A 25,291-nucleotide genomic window follows, 5' to 3' on the forward strand; every position below is an offset into this window, starting at 1 on the left:
GTCTCCAAAGACACTCACAAATTTCTACAGATGTACTTCGGAGAGTATTCTACAATACCTATAAAAAGTATATACCCCCCTGGCAAGTTTTCATGTTTTATTGTTTTACAACATCGAATCACAGTGGATTTAATTTGGCTTTTTTTGACACTGATCAACAGAAAAGAATTATTTCATGTCAAAGTGAAATATAAAACACAAATATAATTGATTGCATAAGTACTCACTCCCCTTTAATATGACACATTAAAACATCACTGAGGCAGCCAATTGGTGTTAGAAGTCACATAATTAGTTAATGAAGATCACCATGCACAGTCAAGGTGTTTCAATTGATTACAGTAAAAATACACCTGTATCTTGAAGGTCCACTTGCAGGTGAGTCAGTATCCTGACAAAAAACACACCACAGGGACAAAAGAATACTTCAAGCAACTCCGCAAAAAGGTTATTGAAAAGCACAAGTCAGGAGATGAATACAAGACAATATTCAAGTCGCTGAATATCCCTTGCAGTACAGTTAAGTCAATCATCAAGAATTGGAAAGATTATGGCCCAGCAGAAAATCTGCCTAGAGCAGGCTGTCCTCCAAAACTGAGGGACTATGCAAAAAGGGGACTAGCGAGGGAGGCCATCAAGAGACCTATGACAACTCTGGAGGAGTTACAAGCTTCAGTGGCTGAGATGGAAGAGTGTATACATACAAAAACTGTTGCCCGGGTGTTTCACCAGTCGCAGCTTTATGGGAAAGTAGCAAAGAGAAAGTCACTGTTGAAAAAAAACTCACATGAAATCTCAGCTAGAGTTTGCCAGAAGGCATGTAGGAGACTCTGAAGTCAGCTGGAAGAAGGTTCTATAGTCTGATGAAACCAAAACTGAGCTTCTTGGCCATCAGACTAAATGCCATGTTTGGTGTAAGGCAAACACTGCACATCATCAAAAACACACCATCCCTTCTGTGAAGCATGGTGGCTGCATTATTCTGTGTGGATGCTTCACTGCAGCAGGCTCTAAAAGTCTTGTGAAGATAGAGGGTAAAATGGTTGCAGCAAAATACAGGGAAATCCTGGAGGAAAACCTAATGCAGTCTGCAAGAGAACTGACTTGAGAGAAGACTTGTTATCCAGCAAGAAAACGACTCCAAGCATAAAGCCAAAGCTACACAGGAATAGATTAGAAAACTACAAAGTTAATGTCCTGGAGTGGCCAAGTCAGAGTCCAGACCTCAATCCAATTGAGAATTTGTGGCTGGACTTTAAAAGGGCTGTTCACTCATGATCCCCAAGCAATCTGACAGCTTGAGCTGTTTTGTAAAGAAGAATGGGGAAAAATTGCAGTGTCCAGATGTGCAAAGCTGATAGCGAGATCTATCCACATACTCAAGGCTGTAATTATTGCCAAAAATGCATCTATTAAATACTGTCTTGAAGGGGATGAGTAATTATGCAAACAATTATTTGTGTTTAATTATCGTAGTAAATTTAAACCAATCTGCAGAAATTTGTTTTCAATTTGACACGATAGTCTTTTCTGTTGATCGGTGTCAAAAAAATCCAAATTAAATCCATTGTGATACAATGTTGTAAAACAATAAAACATGAAAACTTCCGGGGGGGGGGGGTGAATACTTGTTATATGCACTGTGACAGGTTGCATCACCGACTGGTATGGAGGAGCACAGGATTTAATAAAGCTGCAGTTGTAAACTCAGCCAGCTCCATCATGAGCACTAGCCTCCACAGCCTCCAGGACATCTTGAAAAGGCGATGCCTCAGAGAGGCGGCATCCATCATTAAGGTCCCCCATCACCCAAGACCTGCCCTCTTTTCATTGCTACCAGCAAGGAGGAGGTATTGGAACCTGAAGACACACAGTCAATGTTTCAGGAACAGCTTCTTCCCCTCCACTATCAGACTTGACCTATGAATACAACCTCAATATTTTTCTCTCTCTTTTTGCACTACTTAGCTAATTTATTTTTTTATATATACTACTTCAAGTCAAGTTTATTGTCATTTAACTATATACATGTATATAATGTACATAACCATATAATGTACAAATGTTCGTATATAGAATCAAGACAACATTTTTCCAAACAGGGGCGTGAAGTACAGTATTACCCATAACACATGATAACTTATGAAGGTTAGGATAAAAACCACAGATAAATCACACATATATAACAAACTAAAGTGCATTAATATTAAATATTGTACTGGAACAGATTAATCAGTTACACTTTGAATATCATTTGGCAGGGAGCTCAGAAGCTTAATGGCTTGGGGGGGGAAAAAACTGTTTCTACTCTAGTCCGTTCTTCTTTTTGTGCATCGTAGTCTCCTGCCTGATGATAAAAAATCAAAGATGATACTGGAATGCTTAGTAATACTATGGAACCTGCGTATGCAGCACTCCTGATAAATGTCCTCGATGGATGGTAGGAAGACCCCTTTGATCCTCTCAGCTGTTCTCACAGTCCTATGTAAGGACTTCTGGTCCAATGCCCGACTGCTCCCTTACAAGATGGAGATGCAACTTGTCAGGACACTCTCAATGGTGCTCCTGTAAAATGCAGTTAAGATGGGGGGGAGGGAGGAGACCTGCTTTCCTCAATCTTCCTAGGAAGTGGAGGCACTGCTTTGCCTTCTTATTCAGGGAGGTGATATTAAGAGAGGTGATTATAATTTATAGTTTTTATTATTATATATTGCAATGTTCTGCTGCCACAATACAACAAGTTTCATAACATATGCCTGTGATACTGAACCTGATTCTGATTCTGATTCTAAAGTAAAAGGAGAAATGTTCATATGCAAGGTGGTTAGAAGGAGTTATTTGTGCCATACCAAACAAGCTGTCATCAGTTCTCACCAAAAGTAAGTAGGAAATTCAGTCTGACAAATCAACAAGACAAAAGACAAGGACATGATGGTGTATGAAGCTGACTTGTAAGAGAACTGAAAGTGGTCTGAACAAAATCTTTTTTTAAGTAGTGAGTGCTAATGCTCTGAAGCATGCTCCGGATACAATGTTCAGACACAATATTCACAGGGAAACAAGATAAATACTGAAAATGAAACAAAAATCCAGGCTATCTGGAGAGGATGGTGGACTGGGATTAGCCAAATTGCTCTGATAATAAAAACTGACATGGACTTAATGGGCTGAATGACCTTCATCTGGGTAATGTTTCTGTGCTACTTTGAAGTATAGGGATATTTGCCTTTGAAAATTAAATGTAAAAGCTTTTGATATTATGCACAGAAGTGATCTATTATCCTGTCATGAAGTGGCCTTTACACAAGGTAGTATGTCCCTAACGACTCTCACCAATTTTTACAGATATATCACAAAAAAATCCTAACTAGCTGGGTCATAACTTTGTTTTGTCCGAAACTGGTAGGAATTGCCCAATGCATCAGGCAAACAAGCTTCCCTCTATGGACTCTGTCTACGCTGCCTCAGGAAAGCAGCCAACATTGTCAATGAACCTCACCTCACCTCAGTTATTCTCTCCTCCACCTCCCTTCCAATAGACCGGAGGTACAAAAGCTTGAGAAGGCTCAAGAACAGCTTCTAACCCATCGGTTTAAAACACTTTAATTAGCTTCTACTATGCTAAAGATGAACTCTGTATCTCCCACACCATCTTAGCATGGCCCTTGCATTTTATTTGACCACCTGCACTGCACTTCCATTGTAACTGTCACAATATTTTCTCCTTTTTCTTGTTGTGAGATGATGCATGCATGCATGGATTGATCTATGTGGATAGCATGCAAACAAAAGCTTTTCACTGTATCTCAATACATGTGTCAATGTAGTTATCAAGCAGTGAATCTACATCAGGTGATAGGGATATTATTGGAACAAGAAATATTGGGCAGGATTAATCCAGATTTAGAAAGGCAGAGATTAATCCAAAATACTCACCATTGTTTCTTTATTGTTGGGGGAGTTCCTGTCGGACTGCATTGATTAGAATTTTTGAAGAGGCAATAAAATATATTCATAAGAGTAGTTTGGTTGATGTGGGCTGCAAAGAGTTCAATTAAGTCTTTGAGGAAGAGCCCATAGGATCCTGGACAATTTGGCAATTTGGATTGAAAACTGGATTGCCAATGAGGACAGAGAGCAATAGTGGAAAGTTGTTTTATTCATTGCAGTCCTGAGACTAGCAGCATAACACAAGGATCAATTCTGGGACACTTCCTATTAGTTGTATACATTAATGAATTGGATGTGAATGTGAGAGGTCTGATTAGTGGAAAACAGATGATATGCTAATTGCTTGTGCTGTCTGTAACTTATTTCCTGAAATCTTCTCCCACCTCTATCCTTTTTCTAACTCTGACAAACCTACCAATGAGATTAAGCCCATACCCTGGGAGCAATATTGAATGTTAATGTTGCTGTTAGGGTGGAGGGGTGGAGAAGTGTCTCGACCAAAGGAGGTGTAGGGCGATCTTTCCATCCGCCATTTTTTCTGTCATGTCTTTTCTTCAGAACTGGCCAGTTATAATACCGATGAGCAGGGCTCGTTAACTGAAAGATATGAATTCAATTAAAGAGCAAAAAAAAAACTTGTGAAGAGACATTTTAAGCTGGACATCTTTTCTAGATTTTAGAGGAGTGAGAGAGATGACCTTATTGACAGTGGCAAAGTACTTAGAGGTCTCATCAGAGTAATTGGAGGGTGGATGTTTCCCTTGGTTGAAGAATTAGAGGTCACAGTCTCAAAATAGAAATGAAATGAGGGAAAATTCGAAGTTGATGATATTCAGAATTCAGTGTCCCAAAGAAGGCTCCACCATTGATCACATAAATAATGCAGAGGGCAACAGATTGCTGTTGCTCTAATTATTTTGCACGTGTCGATGAGATAGTCTAAGAATGAGATTTCTCATTCTTAGAATATCCAGAAAAAAAGAGAAAGTCTGGCATAAAATCTCTCCTCACTGTTTGCTTTTTGATTGAATTCAGCACAAGTATGGGAGTACAGTGCAAGTAAATTGCACTGCAGATGAAGTAGGGGATCAGCTGTTACCTTCTTGGAAGGTGAAGCAGACTCAAAGAATGTAATAACCGATTCCAACAGCCATTTTATATACATTTATGTTCTATTCTGCTCCAAAGTACTTTACAGAAGGAACTCTAATGGTCTTAATTGTGTTAGCTGATTTGTGCAGTATTGTGCAGAAGTCTCAGACATATGTATATATAGCTAGGTTACATAAGACGTTTGCACATTACTGTATTTGTCAACATAGCACAGAGAGTGAGTTTGCAAATATGGCGGGAGCAAAAGATGTTGGGAAAGGCAAAGGTGGAGCACTGTGGGGAGGGTGTGGGACAGGTGGCAGAGATGGAGTGCAAGGGGTGGGGGGTGCTGACACACCCATCACTGAGACATCAAGCAAGGAAATTTGATTCCAAACAATTGGCAAATTGATCATTACAAAATGTCACTCACTCCCTCTCTTCTCCCTTCCCCTTTCCCAACTATGATTACCATCACCCTAACTCCTTCCCACTCTCCGTCCACAAAAGAGACCTATATCAGAATTAGGTTTATCATCACTCATATATGTCATGAAATTTGTTTTTTTTTGCAACAGCAGTACAGCGTAATATGTAAAATTACTACAGTACTCTGCAAAAGTCTTAGGCACCCTAGCTATATATATGTGCTTCAGACTTTTGCACAGTACTGTATCTTCAGATCCATATGTTCATACACTCCTGGTTCAAGAACAGCTATCTCCCTTCAACAACTTGGTTCTTGAACCAACCAACAAAATACTAATCACTATACTTTTGCAATAAGATGACGACTTTGATCACTTTGCACTAAAAAGAACTTCTATTTGTTCTATATATGTTATTTTTTGTAAAAACTGTGTAAGCTGTATATTTCATTTATGGTTTTCAGAATCTCAGAATACCTGCTTCGTTATCAATGTCAAAGTCAAGTTTATTGCAAATATGCTCAGATACAATGAAAAACTTACTTGCAGCAGTAGCACAGGCACATAGCACCAAATCAAAGCTATTATGTTGCAATAAATCTATGTTTTTCTCTCCACAGATACAACCTGACCTATTGGGAATTTATTACATTCTGTTTCATCTACACGTGCTAAACATCTTCACTGTTTATTGCTTCCATTTTTGCAACAATAGCTTATACTGGCAGGAGAATGAATAATTTCTGCAGTTCTCAGCACTACACTCTTTTGAATGAAGAGGAATATCTGTGAGGAAAAGACCATAAGACAGAGGAGCAGAAATAGGCCACTCAGCCCATTGACTCTACTGCACCATTCTATCATGGCAGATTTATTATCCTTCTCAATCTGATCTTCCTGCCTTCTCCCCATAACCTTTGACACCCTGACAAATCAAGAACCCATCAACCTCCACTTTAAATATACGGAAGTTATTGACCTCTATAGCAATAAATTCCACAGATTTACCACCCTCTGGCTAAAGAAATTCCTTCTCACCTCTGTTCCTAAATGGATCTCTCTATTCCGAGGCTATGCCCTCTGGTCCTAGACTCATCCATGATAGAAAAGGTCCTCTCTACATACACTCTCTCAAGCCTTTCAATATTTGATAGGTTTCAATGAGTTCCTCCCTTCAATCATCTAAACTTCAGGGAGTACAGACACAGAGCCTTCAGATGCTCCTCATGTATTATCATAGTCATAATCATAGTCATACTTTATTGATCCTGGGGAAAATTGATTTTCGTTACAGTTGCATCATAAATAATAAATAGTAATAGAACCATAAATAGTTAAATAGTAATATGTAAATTATGCCAGGAAATAAGTCCAGGACCAGCCTATTGGCTCAGGGTGTCTGACCCTCCAAGGGAAGAGTTGTAAAGTTTGATGGCCACAGGCAGGAATGACTTCCTATGACGCTCCGTGCTGCATCTCGGTGGAATGAGTCTCCGGCTGAATGTACTCCTGTGCCCAACCAGTACATTCTGTAGTGGATGGGAGACATTGTCCAAGCTGGCATGCAACTTGGACAGCATCCTCTTTTCAGACACCACCATCAGAGAGTCCAGTTCCATCCCCACAACATCACTGGCCTTACGAATGAGTTTGCTGATTCTGTTGGAGTCTGCTACCCTCAGCCTGCTGCCCCAGCACACAACAGCAAACATGATAGCACTGGCCACCACAGACTCGTAGAACATCCTCAGCATCATCCGGCAGATGTTAAAGGATCTCAGTCTCCTCAGGAAATAGAGACGGTTCTGACCCTTCTTGTAGACAGCCTCAGTGTTCTTTGACCAGTCCAGTTTATTGTCAATTCGTATCCCCAACTATTTGTAATCCTCCACCATGTCCACACTGACCCCCTGGATGGAAACAGGTTCATTCCTGGAAACATTCTTGTGAACCTTCTCTGGACCCTCTCCAGGGCCAGCACATCTTTTCTTAGATAAGAAGCCCAAACTGCTCATAATACTCCAAATGTGGTCTGATCAATGCCTTATAAAGCCTCAGCATCACACTCTCATTCTTATTTTCCAGACCGCTCGAAATAAATGCTAACATTGCATTTGCCTTCCTTATCACTGACTCAACCTGCAATTTAATCTTTAAGGCATCCTGCACAAGTGCTCCCATGTCCCATTGCACTTCTGATTTTTGAATTTTCTCTCTATTTAGAAATAGTCTGCAATTTTATTTCTTCTCTGTTCTTTATTCCTAAGAGAGAACATTTTACGTCATTAAGCTTTTTGAGCTAATTGAGCTAACATAACAGAGTGATTTTATTCTGCTCTTTTTATGTGCTTCCTATTTTCATTTTGGAGATATTTTAATAATGTATGAATATTTTAAATAGTAGTTTTGTTGTCATAGACATTTACACGTATTTAAGTTATCTGAAAGCTTTAACAGTAAGTGAGTGTGATGGTGTGGCTTAATCTGTGGAAAAGTGTTTATGTGAGATTTAGATTCATAAAGTATGTTCACAAGGCCCTTCTGGTCAGCTTCAAGCCCATCTGGAGGAGCAGATTGCTGTTGGAATATTAGCTCCAGGTAATTGCAAACCTATCAGATTGTGCTCCTGAAACATTTCAGGAGTTTGAGCGTCTCTCATCTTCTCTGTTCAGAGTGTACAAGACTATTTGTCACCAACTATTTTCAGAGAGCAACCACCTATTCATGAGAAGCTTTGTAGCAACATTTTAAGTGCCCTTGTTCTAAGCTGGAATCCAAAGCGTTATTCAGTAAAGATGCAACCTTGTCAAAACAATTGCTGCAAAATTATCTTGTACTCCCATTCTTTCCAATAAATCTAACATTCCATCTGTGTTCTCATTATTTATGTGAGATGCATACTAGCTTGTTACGATTTGTATTTGCATCTAAATCTTACTCCTTTCAGCTCCAGGATCCTCACATTTCTTTTGTATAAATGGTAAAATGCTACCAACATGTAAAACTGACTCACCAAATGAGCCACAAAGAAGTTTATTAAATGTTAGAAAACATATATCATCCATTTACTTCCTGGTGGTATTTAAGAATATTTTCTGTTTTAAAACCTATTCCAATGAATATTGTTTAATATGTTTCTCATGATCTGAGCATTGCATCTTTTGCTTGTTGCTAATCTTTTCTCAAGGACTGTAGCAGAGAGAAATCCCATGGCAAATGCAGAATCTTGGTATTATCTTTAAATCACTACATCATCCATAGAATTATGTTTTAAAATAAGCACTCAAGATAATTTCCAATCAGACTGCAAAAGAATGAAAAAAATCCATAAAGTCAATATCATGTAAGAATCTAAACAGAAAATTATGACTTATGTATTTCAAAACAACTGAAATGTTATTGCTACATATTTTTAGTGCACTCATTAGTAATTTAGCTTAATACCCCTGTCTGTATTAATTTGCACAATCAATAATGTCAAGATGAATGGGTAAATGATGTACTCAATTATCTAAGCAATACACACAAAATGCTGGAGGAACTCAGCAGGCCAGGAAGCATCTATGGAAAAGAGTATAGTTGACGTTTCGGGCCGATACCTTTCAGCAGTACTGGAGAAAACAAATGAAGAGTACTCTTCATCTTTTTTTCTCCAGTCCTGCTGAAGTGTCTCACGCTGAATCATTGACAGTACTCTTTTCCATAGATGCCACCTGGCCTGCTGAATTCCTCCAGCATTTTGTGTGTATTGCTTGGATTTCCAGCATCTACAGATTTTCTCTTGTTGTGACACAAATATCGAGTTCATTTTTAACTAGATAAACATTGAGCCCATTGTACATTCATAGGATTGTATAAATTTCATCCATGGATTTTATAAGTATGTGCTTCACATATTTCAAAACAAATTTTATCTTCATTTGGGAGAGAAAAACCTGCTTGCAAAAGTAAATGCAAAGACCAAAGCACAGCAAGGTGAATGGAAGGGCAAGAAGAAAGGAGTCAATGGAGATATAAAAACAGAGGAATTGTCAGATGATGTTGTGGATGATGAAAGCAATACAAAAGATCAATTGTAAAGGGAACGATAGAAGGATTAATATGAGAATACACCTATGAACTAAATGCACCTTCCCGAGATCAAGATGTATGTCACAGAAAGAAGAAACAGGATAATAAAGAGAAAGGCATAAAAGAAAGAAGGAAAGTGACAAAGAAAAATTGCAGGAATGAGAGCGTGAGCAGGATAGGAAATGTGAGCAAGACCGTGATAAGCAAGTATCAAAATAGATTCACAGAGAAAAGGAGAAGGTGTCCAGCTCTGTTAGAGATGCTTTCTGCAGTCTCAGAGTCTCTCCTACAGCCACCACGGAGGAGGAGGCCCAGAACCTGAGATAGTTTCACAGCCACAAGTCTCACCTGCCAGCAGAGTGACCTCCCTTGTCAAGAAAAGCGTTATCCCACAAGAGTTTGAAATCCTAGACAGCGATTAAATCTTTTGGCCAGAATGGGCTGATTTAAATATTTACTATGTTGTGAATGTCTATATAGTAGTTATATTATAGAGTTTACTGTATACAGTATATATGTACTGTATCGTATATAAATTGACAAGCATTTTATATTGAGTTGGAGTTCATAACTAAGCAGGGAGGAGTGTTGTGTAATTAATATTTCACTAATGTTGTAAATATATTGATTGATTAAGCAGTCTTTGTTGTTTACTGTGAGTTATATATAAAAGAATGTGAATGGCATATGTCATTATGCCATCATGTGATATATGTGCACCTTGCTTCGAGTAAAAAACAAAGTTACACCTGTATTCCTGGCTCTTTTGTTTTCCTTTCATTTAGTTTCCATGCTTTGGAGTTACAAAACATAACAGGTTGCACTTTCCTTCAATTTAGAAAACGTGACATGGAGCCATACAGTCATAGAGAAGTACAATGCAGAAACAGACCATCAGCCTATCTCGTCCATCCCAAAACCATTTAAACTGCCTACTTCCAAAAACCTGCACTGGGACCATAGCCCTCCTTATCTCCACTATCCATGTACCTATCCAAGCTTCTCTTAAAAGTTGAAATCGAGCTTGCATGGACCACTTGTGCTGGCAGTTCATTCTACATTCTCATGGATCTCTGAATGAAGAAGTTTCCCCTCATGTTCCCCTTAAACTTCTGTCCTTTCACTTTTAACCCATGACCTCTGGTTGTAGTCCCACACAGCCTCAGCAGAAAAAGCCTGCTTGCATTTACACTCTCTATACTCCTCATAATTCTGTATACCTCTACCAAATCTCCTGTCAATCTTTTAAGTTCTAAAATATACGGTTCAAACTGATTTAGTCTTTCCTTATAAGTTAGGTCCTCCAGACCCAGCAACATACTTGTCGAAAATATTAATTTTGCTCTGTTCAGTGGTTTACCAGAGGCCTAACTTCAGGTCTGATGAATCTACAGTTAAAGTCAGAAGTTTACGTACACCTCAGCCAAATACATTTAAATTCAGTTTTTCACAATTCCTGACATTTAACCCCAGAAAACATTCCCTGCCTTAGGTCAGTTAGGATCACTACTTTATTTTAAGAATGTGAAATGTCAGAATAATAGAACAGAGAATGATTTATTTCAGCTTTTATTTCTTTCATCACTTTCTCAGTGGGTCAGAAGTTTCCATGCACTTTGTTAGTATTTCGAAGCATTGCCATTAAATTGTTCACTTGGGTCAAACGTTTTGGGTAGCCTTCCACAAGCTTTTCACAGTAAGTTGCTGGAATTTTGTTCCATTCCTCCAGACAGAACTGATGTAACTGACTCAGGTTTGTAGGCCTCTTTGCTCGCACACACTTTTTCAGTTCTGCCCACAAATTTTCTATCAGATTGAGGTCAGTAAATGATGTCAAGTCTGGTTCATCCTTGGGAGCAATTTCCAAACGCCTGAAGGTACCACGTTCATCTGTACAAACAATAGTACGCAAGTATAAACACCATGGGACCACGCAGCCGTCATACCGCTCAGGAAGGAGACGCATTCTGTCTGCTAGAGATAAATGTACTTTGGTGCGAAAAGTGCAAATCAACCCCAGAACAACAGCAAAGGACCTTGTGAAGATGCTGGAGGAAACAGGTAGACAAGTATCTATATCCACAGTAAAACGAGTCCTATATCGACATAACCTGAAAGGCTGCTCAGCAAGGAAGAAGCCACTGCTCCAAAACTTCCATAAAAAAGCCAGACTACAGTTTGTAAGTGCATGTGGGGACAAAGATCTTACTTTTTGGAGAAATGTCCTCTGGTCTGATGAAACAAAAATTGAACTGTTTGGCCATAATGACCATCGTTATCTTTGGAGGAAAAAGGGTGAGGCTTGCAAGCCGAAGAACACCATCCCAACTGTGAAGCATGGGTGTGGTAGCTTCATGTTGTGGGGGTGCTTTACTGCAGGAGGGAATGGTGCACTTCACAAAATAGATGGCATCATGAGGAAGGAAAATTATGTATATATATTGAAGCAACATCTCAAGACATCAGCCAGGAAGTTAAAGCTTGGTCGCAAAGGGGTCTTCCAAAACAGATTATTATCTAAATGGTGGCCGATTAGGAAAAGGGGAGGTGCAACGAGACCTGGGTGTCATTATACATCAGTCATTGAAAGAGGGCATGCAGGTACAGCAGGCGGTGAAAAAGGCGAATGGTGTGCTGGCATTTATAGCAAGAGGGTTCGAGTACAGGAGCAGGGAGGTACTACTGCAGTTGTACAAGGCCTTGATGAGACCACACCTGGAGTATTGTGTGCAGTTTTGGTCCCCTAATCTGAGGAAAGACATCCTTGCCATAGAGGGAGTACAAAGAAGGTTCACCAGATTGATTCTTGAAATGGCAGGACATTCATATGATGAAAGACTGGATGAACTAGGCTAATACTCCCTGGACAAACAACAGGAATTCTGCAGATACTGGAAATTCAAGCAACACACATCAAAGTTGCTGGTGAACGCAGCAGGCCAGGCAGCATCTCTAGGAAGAGGCGCAGTCGACGTTTCAGGCTGAGACCCTTCGTCAGGACTAACTCAAGCAACACACATCAAAGTTGCTGGTGAACGCAGCAACTTTAATACTCCCTGGAATTTAGAAGATTGAGGGGGGATCTTATTGAAACGTATAAAATCCTAAAGGGATTGGACAGGCTAGATGCAGGAAGATTGTTCCCGATGTTGGGGAAGTCCAGAACGAGGGGTCACAATTTGAGGATAAAGGGGAAGCCTTTTAGGACCAAGATTAGGAAAAACTTCTTCACACAGAGAGTGGTGAATCTGTGGAATTCTCTGCCACAGGAAACAGTTGAGGCCAGTTCATTGGCTATATTTAAGAGGGAGTTAGATATGGCCCCTATGGCTAAAGGGATCAGGGGGTATGGAGGGAAGGCTGGTACAGGGTTCTGAGTTGGATGATCAGCCATGATCATACTGAATGGTGGTGCAGGCTCAAAGGGCCGAATGGCCTACTCCTGCACCTATTTTCTATGTTTCTATGTTTCTAAATGGACAATGACCCCAAGCATACCTCCAAAGTTGTGGCAAAATTGCTTAAGAACAACAAAGTCAAGGTACTGGAGTGGCCATCACAAAGCCCTGACCTCAATCTGACAGAAATTTTGTGTGGAGAACTGAAAAAGTGTGTGCGAGCAAGGAGGCCTACAAACCTGACTCAGTTACACCAGTTCTGTCTGGAGGAATGGAAAAAAAATTCCAGCAACTTACTGTGAGAAGCTTGTGGAAGACTACCCAAAACATTTGACCCAAGTAAAACAATTTAAAGGCAATGCTACCAAGTACTAACAAAGTGTATGTAAACTTCTGATCCATTGGGAAAGTGATGAAAGAAATAAAAGCTGAAATAAATCATTCTCTCTATTATTATTCCGACATTTCACATTCATAAAATAAAGTAGTGATCCTAACTGACCTAAGACAGGGAATGTTTTCTAGGATTAAATGTCAGGAAAACTGAGTTTAAAGGTATTTGGCTAAGGTGTATGTAAACTTCTGACTTCAACTGTACTTCCATTCAATCAGCATCTCCTTCTTTCAGAAGCTGATTGGCCTGTAGCTAACATCTATCTTTTCCTTTACTCTTACTGAGTTTCATACACTGATGCAACAAGATTAACACGTCTTGTTATCAGAACCTCACCATTGAGACAGTGCCTTTCATAGAAACCTATACAGAAGAGGAGTATCCCGTGCCCCTCTGGATGAACCGGACCTGGTGGCATCGAGATTCATCATCACCGAGGAGGACGTTAGAAGGGCCTTCTTGAAGATAAATCCAAGGAAGGTGACAGGCCCAGATGGTGTCCCAGGATGGGTTCTCCGGGCCTGTGCAAGCGAGCTAACTGGAGAGTTTGCTGACATCTTCAACTGTTCCCTGCTTCAGTCTAAGATCCCCTCGTGTTTTAAGAAGGCAACAATAATCCCAGTGCCGAAGAAGAGCAAGGTGGCATGCCTGAATGACTATTGACCTGTGGCTCTGACATCAATTGCTATGAAGTGCTTCGAGAGATTGGTTATGGCACACATCAACCACAGCCTACCGGTCAACCTCGACGCTTTGCAATTTGCCTACCGGAGCAACAGGTCAACAGCAGATGCCATTTCTCTGGCCCTATATTCCTCCTTAGAACACCTGGAGAATAAAGATGCATATGTAAGGCTCCTTTTCATTGACTACAGCTCTGCCTTTAACACCATCATTCCAAATAAACTGATTTCTAAGCTCTGGAACCTGGGTCTCAGCACTCAGAACTGCAGCTGGATCTTCAACTTCCTCACAGACAGCACCCGGGCTGTAAAAATAGGGGACAAGCTCTCCTCTACAATCACTCTGAGCACCGGTGCCCCACAAGGCTGTGTACGCAGCGCCCTGCTGTACTCATTGTACACCCATGATTGTGTAGCCAAGTTTCCATCAAACTCAATATATAAGCTTGTTGATGATACCACAATTGTAGGCCGTATCTCGGGTAATGATGAGTTTGAGTACAGAGAGGAAATTAAGAACCTGGTGGCATGGTGTGAAGACAATAACCTCTCCCTCAACATCAGCAAGACGAAGGAATTGGTTGTTGACTTCAGAAGGAGTAGCAGACCGCACGGTCCCATCTACATCGGTGGTGTGCAGGTGAAACAGACCCCAAATCCTTGGCTTTGCCTGCTGCTAGTGACCGGGGCTGGGGTCGAAGCGCTCGGCAGAGAAGGTGCTCGGTGCTCAGTGTCGAAGGGCTGGTCGGAGGCTCAAAGTTTTCGGATGACTCAGAGTCGGACTGTGGTCGGGCATGGCAGGGAGAGTTTTCTTCCTTCTCCCGTCTGTGTGAGATGTGGGACTTTCGAGAGACTTTGAACTCTTTTTTTACCATGCCCATGGCCTGTTCTTCATCAAGTTATGGTATTGCTTGCACTGTTGTAACTATATGTTATAATTATGTAGTTTTTGTCAGTTTTTCAGTCTTGGTCTGTCCTGTGTTTCTGTGATATCACACCGGAGAAATATTGTATCATTTCTTAAAGCATGCATTACTAAATGACAATAAAAGAGGACTGCGTGTCCTCATAATCTAAAAAAAAGCTTTAAGTTCCTCGGGGTCAATACCACAAATGACCTGACTTGGTCCAACCAAGCAGAGTCCACTACCAAGAAGGCCAACCAGTGCTTTTTCTTCCTGAGAAAGCTAAAGAAATTTGGCCTGTCCCCTAAAACCCTCACTAATTTTTATAGCTGCTCTGTAGAAACCATTCTTCTAGGGTGCATCACAACATGGTATGGAAGTTGTCCTGTCCAAGACCGAAAGAAGCTGCAAAAGATCGTGAACACGGCGCAGCACATCACACAAACCAATCTTCCAACCTTGGACTCACTTCCCAGTGCACGCTGTCGGAGCAGTGCTGACAGGATAATCAAGGACACGACCCACCCAGCCAACAAACTTTTTGTCCCTCTTCCCTCCGGGAGAAGGTACAGGAGCTTGAAGACTCATAAAGCCAGATTTGGGAACAGCTTCTTTCCAACTGTGATAAGACTGCTGAACGGATCCCGACCCGGATCTGGGCTGTACCCTCCAAATATCCGGACCTGCCTCTCGTTTTTCTTTGCACTACCTTACTTTCTCTTTTCTATTTTCTATTTATGATTTATAATTTAAATTTTTATTATATTTACTATTGATTTGTACTCCAGGGAGTGCGAAGCACAGAATCAAATATCGCTGTGATGATTGTACGCTCTAGTATCAATTGTTTGGCGACAATAGTAATAATCATAATAATAATAGTAATAATAAAAATTATTAATGTATTTGTAGAAATTTTACCTCATGTCAAACTTATATTTTAATATTTTGTTTTTATTGACAACAAAGCCAAAGCCATAATTGTAGAATTTTACAAAGGATTAACATTACAGACAAGATATCAAAAACAGAAATGTTAAATTGATGTAATTAATAGCCATTCATGAATTTGAGACACTGTTCTTTCACTTGTTCTTCTACTTTCTTATTCTGTAGTATGAGTACAAGGACTGCTAGACTGGATAACAGATTCTTCCCCCAGGCTGTGAGATTTTTGAACGCCCTGCTACCACCCAATATACATTACTTATGACAGTGCCAGCAGCATAATTCTGTTGTATATTTAACTATATGTTGTTTATTCATATTATGACATTTAAGAAGGAACGTGTGTTAGCTATCAGCATTTTTCCAGTGGCCCAAATGAATAAGGAGTGAGAGAGGAGGCAACTCATGGGTCCTTAAGTGAGATTTAAAAGAAACATTTGCTGACTTTCAGTATTTTCCGGTGGCCCAATCAAATAGTGATTCATTAGCAAGGGCAAATAAAATTGCGGCAGAGACAAGTGGAGTGACCATTGTTGAGCAGGCAATTCTGTGAGTGGACTAGTGTTACAGTGGGAAGGCTTTGGCCCATCAAGCTTTGGTGAGAACAAGCTTGAGCAAGGCAATCATCTGGAAAGTTTCTTATTCACTCTTCATTTTTCGACTGTTAATACATGGTTAGAGCAGTGGAAGTGGCTCCAGGAGATGGGTTGTGTTGTTTGTGTGAGATGCAAGAATTCTAGGAGACCTTCAGCCTCCCAGATAATCACATCTGCACCAAGTACACCAAGAGGCAGCTCCTCACAAAAGGTGTGAAGGAACTGAAGCTGCTGCTCGATAACCTTCGGTTCATACAGGAAACCGAGGAGGTGATAGATAAGGGCTACAGGAAGGTTCTTGTTGTTGTTGTTGTTGTTGTTGAATACCATTGAGTCACTGTCGACTCTTGGCAACCCTATGGATAGTGTAGTTGTCCAAAGAGTTTTCAAGGCAAAATACAGAAGTAGGTTGCCAGGCTTTTCATCCTTGCAGATTCTGCTGCTGCCCAGATTGGGATCAAGCCAGATTTCAACTCAGGACCATCTGCCTCGAAGTCCAGTGCTGCTGCCACTGCGTCACCAGCAGGCCCGAAGGAAGGTCGTCACCCCTAAATGGCAGGCGGCAGGTATCTGGGTAATTTTCAGGAAAGGGGAAGGAAATGGGCAGCCAATACATAGAACTCCTGCAACCAGTCCCTTGAATAATAAGTATACTGCTTTGGCTCTTTTTGAGGGGGGCGGGATCTGGAGGGGGTGCGCAGCGATGGGGTCTGTGGCTCTGAATCTGGTGCTGTGGCTCAGGAGGGAAGGGGGAAGAAGAGGACTACAGTAGTGATAATAGATTCCATGGTTAAAGTAATAGACACAAGATTCTGTGGACGTGATAGAGACACCTGGATGGTACGTTGCCTCCCATGTGTCAGGGTCAGAGATGTCTCAGATGGGGTCTATAGCATTCTAAAGGGGAAGGGTGAGCAGCCAGAAGCCTTGAGACATATTGGTACCAATGACAGAGGTAGGAAAATGGTGGAGATCCTGAAGAGAGAATTTAGGGAACTAGGAAGAAAGCTGAAGAGCAGAACTTCTTGGGTAATAATCTCTGGGTTGCAGCCTGTGCCACATGCTAGTGAGGGCAAGAATACAGTGACTTGACAGATGGATATGTGGCTGAGGAACTGATGCAGGTGGCAGGGTGTTAGATTCCTGGATCATTGGGATCGGTTTGGGGAAGGTATGACCTTTACAAAGAGGATGGATTACACCTGAACCCAAGTGGGAATCAATGTCCTCGTGGGCAAGTTTGCTAGAGATGTTGGGGAGGGTTTAAATTGATTTGGCATGCGAAGGAGAGACTGAGTGATGGGGCTGAGGAATGGGTAGTTGGTATACAAGCAGATGCAGTGTGTAGTGAGATGGTCAGGAAGACAGGCAGATGTCAGGGCAAAATTGTAGTTAGTAGGATGAGTTGAAGTGTAACAGAGGGACAAAATAAGGAAGAAGGGAAAACACAGGACTGAAGATGTTATATTTAAATGCCCACAGTATACAGAATAAGGTAGATGATCTCATAGACAGCTGGAGATTGGCAAGTATGATATTATGGGCATCACTGAGTCGTGGCTAAAATAAGATTATAATTTGGACCTTAGTGTCCAATGGCGCACCTTGTATTGAAAGGACAGGCAGATAGGCAGGGTGGTGGGGTGGATCTGTGTGTAAAAAAATGAAATCAAATCCTTAGAAAGAGGTTACATATGATTGGAAGATGTAGAATCTTGTGGGTAGACTTAAAGAACTACAAGGGTAAAATGACCCTAATGGGAGTTATACATAAGCCTCTAAAGAGTAGCCAGGATTTACGCTACAAATTGCAATGGGAGATAGAAAATGCATGTCAGAAGGGCAATGTTATGATAGTCATGGCAAATTTCCATATGCAGGTATATTAGGAAAATCAGGTTGGTGCTGATTTTGGAACCCAAGAAAGAATTTGTAGAATGTCTACAAAATGGCTTTTTAGAGCAGCTTGTGGTTGACCCCATTAGGGGCTCAGCTATTCTCGATTGGGTGTTGTGTAATGAAGTGGATTTGGTTAGGGAGTTTAAGGTAAAGGAACCCTTATGAGCAGTAATCATAGCATGTTAGAATTCACCCTACAATTTGAGAGGCAGAAGTGAATGACAAATGTATTTGTGGAGTATGTGGAGTACTTCGCCATGTCTTCAACCTGAGCCTGAGGCTCCGGAGGGTTCCTGTGCTGAGGAAGATGTCCTGCCTCATCCCTGTGCCGAAGACGCCGCGCCCCAGCGGCCTCAATGACTACAGACTAGTGGTATTGACCTCCCACATCATGAATACCCTGGAGAGACTTGTTCTGGAGCTGCTCTGGCCTATGGCCAGGCCACACTTAGATCCCCTCCAGTTCGCCTACCAGCCCCGACTAGGAGTTGAGGATGCCATCGTCTACCTGCTGAATCGTGTCTACGCCCACCTGGACAGCCAGCGAACACTGTGAGGGTCATGTTTCTTGACTTCTCCAGTGCGTTCAACGCCATTCGCCCTGCTCTGCTGGGGAGAAGCTGACAGCGATGCAGGTGGATGCTTCCCTGGTGTCATGGATTCTTGATTACCTGACTGGCAGACCACAGTACGTGTGCTTGCAACACTGTGTGTCCGACAGAGTGAACAGCAGCACTGGGGCTCCACAGGGGACTGTCTTGTCTCCCTTTCTCTTCACCATTTACACCTCGGACTTCAACTACTGCACAGAATCTTGTCATCTTCAAAAGTTTTCTGATGACTCTGCCATAGTTGGATGCATCAGCAAGGGAGATGAGGCTGAGTACAGGGTTACGGTAGGAAACTTTGTCACGTGGTGTGAGCAGAATTATCTGCAGCTTAATGTGAAAAAGACTAAGGAGCTGGTAGTAGACCTGAGGAGAGCTAAGGTACCGGTGACCCCTGTTTCCATCTGGGGGTCAGTGTGGACATGGTGGAGGATTACAAATACCTGGAGATACGAATTGACAATAAACTGGACTGGTCAGAGAACACTGAGGCTGTCTACAAGAAGGGTCAGAGCCATCTCTATTTCCTGAGGAGACCGAGGTCCTTTAACATCTGCTGGACGATGCTGAAGATGTTCTACAAGTCTGTGGTGGCCAGTGCTATCATGTTTGCTGTTGTGTGCTGGGGCAGCAGGCTGAGGGTAGCAGACACCAACAGAATCAACAAACTCATTCGTAAGGCCAGTGATGTTGTAGGGATGGAACTGGACTCTCTGACGGTGGTGTCTGAAAAGAGAATGCTGTCCAAGTTGCATGCCATCTTGGACAATGTCTCCCATCCACTACATAATGTACTGGTTGGGCACAGGAGTACATTCAGCCAGAGACTCATTCCACCGAGATGCAACACTGAGCATCATAGGAAGTCATTCCTGCCTGTGGCCATCAAACTTTACAACTCCTCCCTTGGAGGGTCAGACACCCTGAGCCAATAGGCTGGTCCTGGACTTATTTCCAGGCATAATTTACATATTACTATTTAACTATTTATGGTTTTATTACTATTTATTATTTATGGTGCAACTGTAACGAAAACCAGTTTCCCCCGGGATCAATAAAGTATGACTATGATTGTGACTATGACTATTACATTGGAGTAGAAGGATTTACAGATATATGACAGGGGAGCTGGCCAAAATTGATTGGAAGAGGACCCAAGAAGGGATGACGGCAGAGCCGCAATGGCTGGAGTTTCTAGGAGTAATTCAGAAGTCAAAGAATAGATGCAATACATCCAATAGAAGAAGAAGTATTCTGTAGCCAGGATGATGCATCCGTGGCTATCAATTTAAGTCAAAGCTAACATAAAAGTAAAGAGAGGTCATATAATAGAACATAAATTAGTGGGAAGTTAGAAAATTGGAAACCTTTAATAACCAACAGAATGCAACCAGAAAAGTCATAAGGATGGCAAAGATTAAATATGATGGGAAGCTAGCCAATAATACAAAAGATGATACCTATTTTTTTCATATATATATATGAGAAAAAAATTTCCAGCATTCCAATATCTTACTCTTACCTTTCTTTTACTCTTTATATATATATATATATATATATATATATATATATAGAAATAGTAATGAGAGACAAGGAAGTGGTGGACGAACTGAATATATACTTTGCATCGATCTTTACTGCAAAAGACACAGGCAGAATGCCAGACAGTTGAGAGGGTCATGGGACAGAAGTGACTGAAGTTGCTATTACTCAGGAGAAATTGCTTGGGAAGCTGAAATTCACCTGGATCAGAATGACTATATCTCATAGTTCTAAAAGTGGTAACTGAAGAAGTTGTGATCGCATTAACAGTGATTTTTTCATGAATAACTATATTTTTGCATGCTTCCGGAGGAAAGGAAAATTTCAAATGTCACTCCACACTTCGAAAAGGTAGGTAGGCAGAAAAAAAGGAAATTATAGGCCAGTTAGATTGTGAAGGATGAGGTTTCAGGAAACTTGGAGACACATAATAAAATGGGCCAAAGTCAGCATGGTTTTCTTAAGGGAAAATCTTGCCTGACAAATCTGTTGGAATTCTTTGAGGAAATGACAAGTAGGATAGATAAAGGAATATCAGTGGATGTTGTGTACTTGGGTTTTCAAAAGGTCTTTGACAAGGTGCCACTCATGAGACTGCTTAGCAAGATAAGAGCGCATGGAATTACGTGAAAGAAACTAGCAAGGATAGAGCATTGACTGATTGGCAGAAGATAAAGAGTGGTGATAAACAAAGTCTTTTATGACTGGCTGCCAGTGACTAGTAGTGTTTCACATGGGTTGGCGTTGGGACTGCTTCTTTTTACTTTGTATGTTAATGATTTGGATGATGGATTGATGGCTTTATGGCCAAGTTTCCCCTTCGATTTGAAGATGGATGGAGGGCAAGTAATGTTGAGGAAGCAAGGACAGATTAGGAGAATGGGCAAAGAAATGGCAGACGGGATACAGTGTTGTGAAGTGTATGGCCATGTACTTTAGTAGAAGGGAAAAAACATAGACTATATTCTAGACGGGAATGCAATTGAAATATCCGAGGTAACTTGGGAGTCCTCATGTAGGATTACCTAAGGGTGACCCTGCAGGTTGACTTGATGGTGAAGAAGGCAAATGCAATAGAAAATATAGAAAACCTACTGCACAATACAGGCCCTTCGGCCCACAATGTAAGCATTCATTCCGTAAGGACTAAAATATAAAAACAAGGATGAATGCAGAATGAAGGCACTAATGAGGCCTCAGTTGGACTATTGTGAGCAGTTTTTCAGAGAAAGGACGTGTTGACATTAGAGAGGATTCAAATGAAGTTCACAAAACTGATTCAGGAATGAAAGGCTTATCATATGAGCAGCATTTTATTAGCTCTGGGTTATGAACACTGAATTTATAAGAATGATGGGGGATCTCATTGAAATCTATCGAATGTTGAAAGGTCTAGATAGAGTGGATGTGTAGAGATGTTTCCTATACTGTGGGAGGCTAGGACCAGAAGGCACAACCTCAGAACAGAGATGGAAATCAAGAGGAAGTTCTTTAAGCAAAAAATCTGTGGAATTCATTGCCACAGGCAGCTGTGGAGACCAAGTCATTTAGTGTATTTAAGGCAGATTAAAGAGTTTGATGGATTCTTAATAACTCAGGGCAGGAGAATCGGGTTGGGAGGGAATTTGATGAGCCACAATCAAATGGTGGAACAGACTAGAGGGCTGAATAGCCTACTTCTTTTCCGATGTCTTATGGTCTGATTATGTCAACTTTTACTTCAATAGAAATGTTGTAATTATCTGTTAATATCATTGTGTTAATATTAATTTATAGGCTGTATGTGACATATGTAATGTGTTTTGCATCTTGGTCCCAGAGGAACATTGTTTTGAATAGTTGTATACATGGTCCAGCCGGTGGGAGAATGGCATCAGTATCGGACTTTGAGACGGATGGTCCGGAGTTCAACTCTGGCTGGATCCCAACCTGGGCAGCAGAACTATCTGCACAGAAGAAAGGCCTGGCAATCTTCTTCCATATCTTGTCACAAAATCTCCATGGACAGTTGCACAATCCATAGGGTTGCCATGAGTTGATGTGGACTCAACAGCACCATACACTTGTACCATAGAATTACAATAGACTCAAATGCGAACTTGAGACTACAACATATTTGGTTTTCCTTAAAAAAAGATGCCAATTATTATCTCCAAAATCTCTGAATTCTCAGATGTTCCTAAGTGATGCTGTTAAAAAAAGACTTTTGATCTCAAACAGCTAAACCAAATGGCAAACAACAGGAATTCTGCAGATGCTGGAAATTCAAGCAACACACATCAAAGTTGCTGCTGAACGCAGCAGGCCAGGCATCATCTATAGGAAGAGGCGCAGTCGACGTTTCAGGCCGAGACCCTTCGTCAGGACTAACTGAAGGAAGAGTGAGTAAGGGATTTGAAAGCTGGAGGGGGAGGGGGAGATGCAAAATGATAGGAGAAGACAGGAGGGGGAGAGATAGAGCCGAGAGCTGGACAGGTGATAGGCAAAAGGGGATACGAGAGGATCATGGGACAGGAGGTCCGGGAAGAAAGACGGGGGGGGGGGGTGACCCAGAGGATGGGCAAGAGGTATATTCAGAGGGACAGAGGGAGAAAAAGGAGAGTGAGAGAAAGAATGTGTGCATAAAAAAGAGTAACAGATGGGGTACGAGGGGGAGGTGGGGCCTAGCGGAAGTTAGAGAAGTCAATGTTCATGCCATCAGGTTGGAGGCTACCCAGACGGAATATAAGGTGTTGTTCCTCCAACCTGAGTGTGGCTTCATCTTTACAGTAGAGGAGGCCGTGGATAGACATGTCAGAATGGGAATGGGATGTGGAATTAAAATGTGTGGCCACTGGGAGATCCTGCTTTCTCTGGCGGACAGAGCGTAGATGTTCAGCAAAGCGGTCTCCCAGTCTGCGTCGGGTCTCACCAATATATAAAAGGCCACATCGGGAGCACCGGACGCAGTATATCACCCTAGTCGACTCACAGGTGAAGTGATGCCTCACCTGGAAGGACTGTTTGGGGCCCTGAATGGTGGTAAGGGAGGAAGTGTAAGGGCATGTGTAGCACTTGTTCCGCTTACACGGATAAGTGCCATTTACAATAAAATTTACTGCAGCAGACTTAATCCCCAGTCTAGAGTGTTATTTTGCTGATGTCAAAATGGAACAAGGAGAGTGGACAGGAAATATCCACTAATATTGAAATGATGTTCTGTGCATTTGACCAACAAAATCTTTGTGTCTGTACATTTGAGCATGTACTGTACGTCTGAGTGAATGAGAGGCAGCTTATCACCTGCTGTCAGCTAACATACTGATGCAATCTGCTTGGATTCACACCTCGAGAATATGCAACGTCCTGGAAGATGGATAGTGTTCTTGACCCCAAGCATGCATGCTAGGTCAGAATTTTTCAAAAAGAACTGCAAAAAGACTTGTAGCGTGAATGCTGCTTGTACAAACCAACCTGCAATGATATAAAAACCTGGAGATTTTTGATCATTTCAGAATCCATAGTTATCCCAGTTGTATCACAGCAGACAGTTTATAGCTTCAGCAGTAGCTTTGATATCTTAAATGGCTGAAAAGGATCAATGATCTTGTTGCAAAGCAGCTTTGCTTTGGATCAAAGGCAACTATATTCCATCATTGCTAAAAAGCAACTGCCACTAAATTTTAGCAAATAATCTAGTGACTTGGGATTTCTTTTCGTGTGGAAAGAGGAAAAAATGTCTTCAGCTAAGCTGAAAGCTCATCAAAATAGAAGTTGGAAATATGCGGTACATTTTTGAAGCCACCATGCACAGACTATTTTACAATTTTGCTTCACTCTAAAATCATTCTTACAATGGCAGGAGCAGAAAATATTTTTTTACTCACGTCCTCAACTATAATATCAGAAAACTATCCATCAAGCTAAAATAGAATTCCTTATTCATCTGGTGCCTCTCTGTAACCTTCTCCAAATAAACAATGATCATGTGCAAAGTGGTGACAGGTTCTTTGTCTCAAGGACATGATAGTCAAGACAAAATCATATATTTAGAATATTAAATATGACAACATGCTCTTCAGCAGGATTAATTTGATATGTCTCAAGACAGAAGTATCATATTTTGTGAATGGCAATGCCAAAGTAAAAGCCCTTACCGTTATTCCAGCTGAGATCCAAAAATAAAGGGCATGCAGGTTTCAATATTTCTACATTTGTGACTGACAGTGCTTGGTGCATTCTGCAATGGCAAACGCCAAATCATATTCGAGGTTTTTTTTGTTACCAAGTATATCGTTCTAGATTTTATTTGCAATCTGAAAATGTTTCCCATTGTGTAAATATATCAGATCAAATCATAAAAATACAATAACCTCAATTACAAAATTAGCAATTTAATTATGATGAACAATGTGAATAAATTTTCTAGACAAATTATTATTGTTTAGCCAAAAAACATGACAGAAATGGAATTGGAGAACATAATGTAAAACCCACCTCTATTTTCTTCCCTCCCAATCTCCTCCTATCCCAATTTACTGAGTGAATGAGAATTAAGAATAAACTTACGGTTGTTGTTTGGCACCAATCCCAGATTTACCGAGTTGTTGCTGATTCAAATCTCTGTCGAAAGAAAACCAGAGAAGTGAAATAAATAACAACAGAAACAGTTTTGAATTTCTTTCTAACCATGACAGGATTACCCATTACATCCTGAGTTTCCTTTGCATCCTCCCACTCCCTTTCTCCCCCAACACCCACACTTTTTTTTGTCTGCGTAGTGATGGACTACATTGA

The 25,291-nt window shown here is 41.1% G+C and overlaps 1 protein-coding gene across 7 annotated transcripts in view; it reads right to left on the reverse strand.

The window, feature by feature from the left end:
* The window catches only part of tenm3 (teneurin transmembrane protein 3), a 2,629,382-nt gene that overhangs the window by 2,534,951 nt on the left and 69,140 nt on the right, over positions 1-25,291 (reverse strand). For all 7 annotated transcript variants that reach the window (XM_063049436.1, XM_063049434.1, XM_063049437.1 and 4 more), the window contains exon 2: positions 25,064-25,117. The gene's annotated coding sequence lies outside the window, so the exon portion shown is untranslated. The remainder of the gene's footprint in view (positions 1-25,063; positions 25,118-25,291) is intronic.

Source organism: Mobula hypostoma, chromosome 5 (genome assembly GCF_963921235.1).
Source record: "Mobula hypostoma chromosome 5, sMobHyp1.1, whole genome shotgun sequence".
In the NCBI taxonomy this organism is placed as follows: domain Eukaryota; kingdom Metazoa; phylum Chordata; class Chondrichthyes; order Myliobatiformes; family Myliobatidae; genus Mobula; species Mobula hypostoma.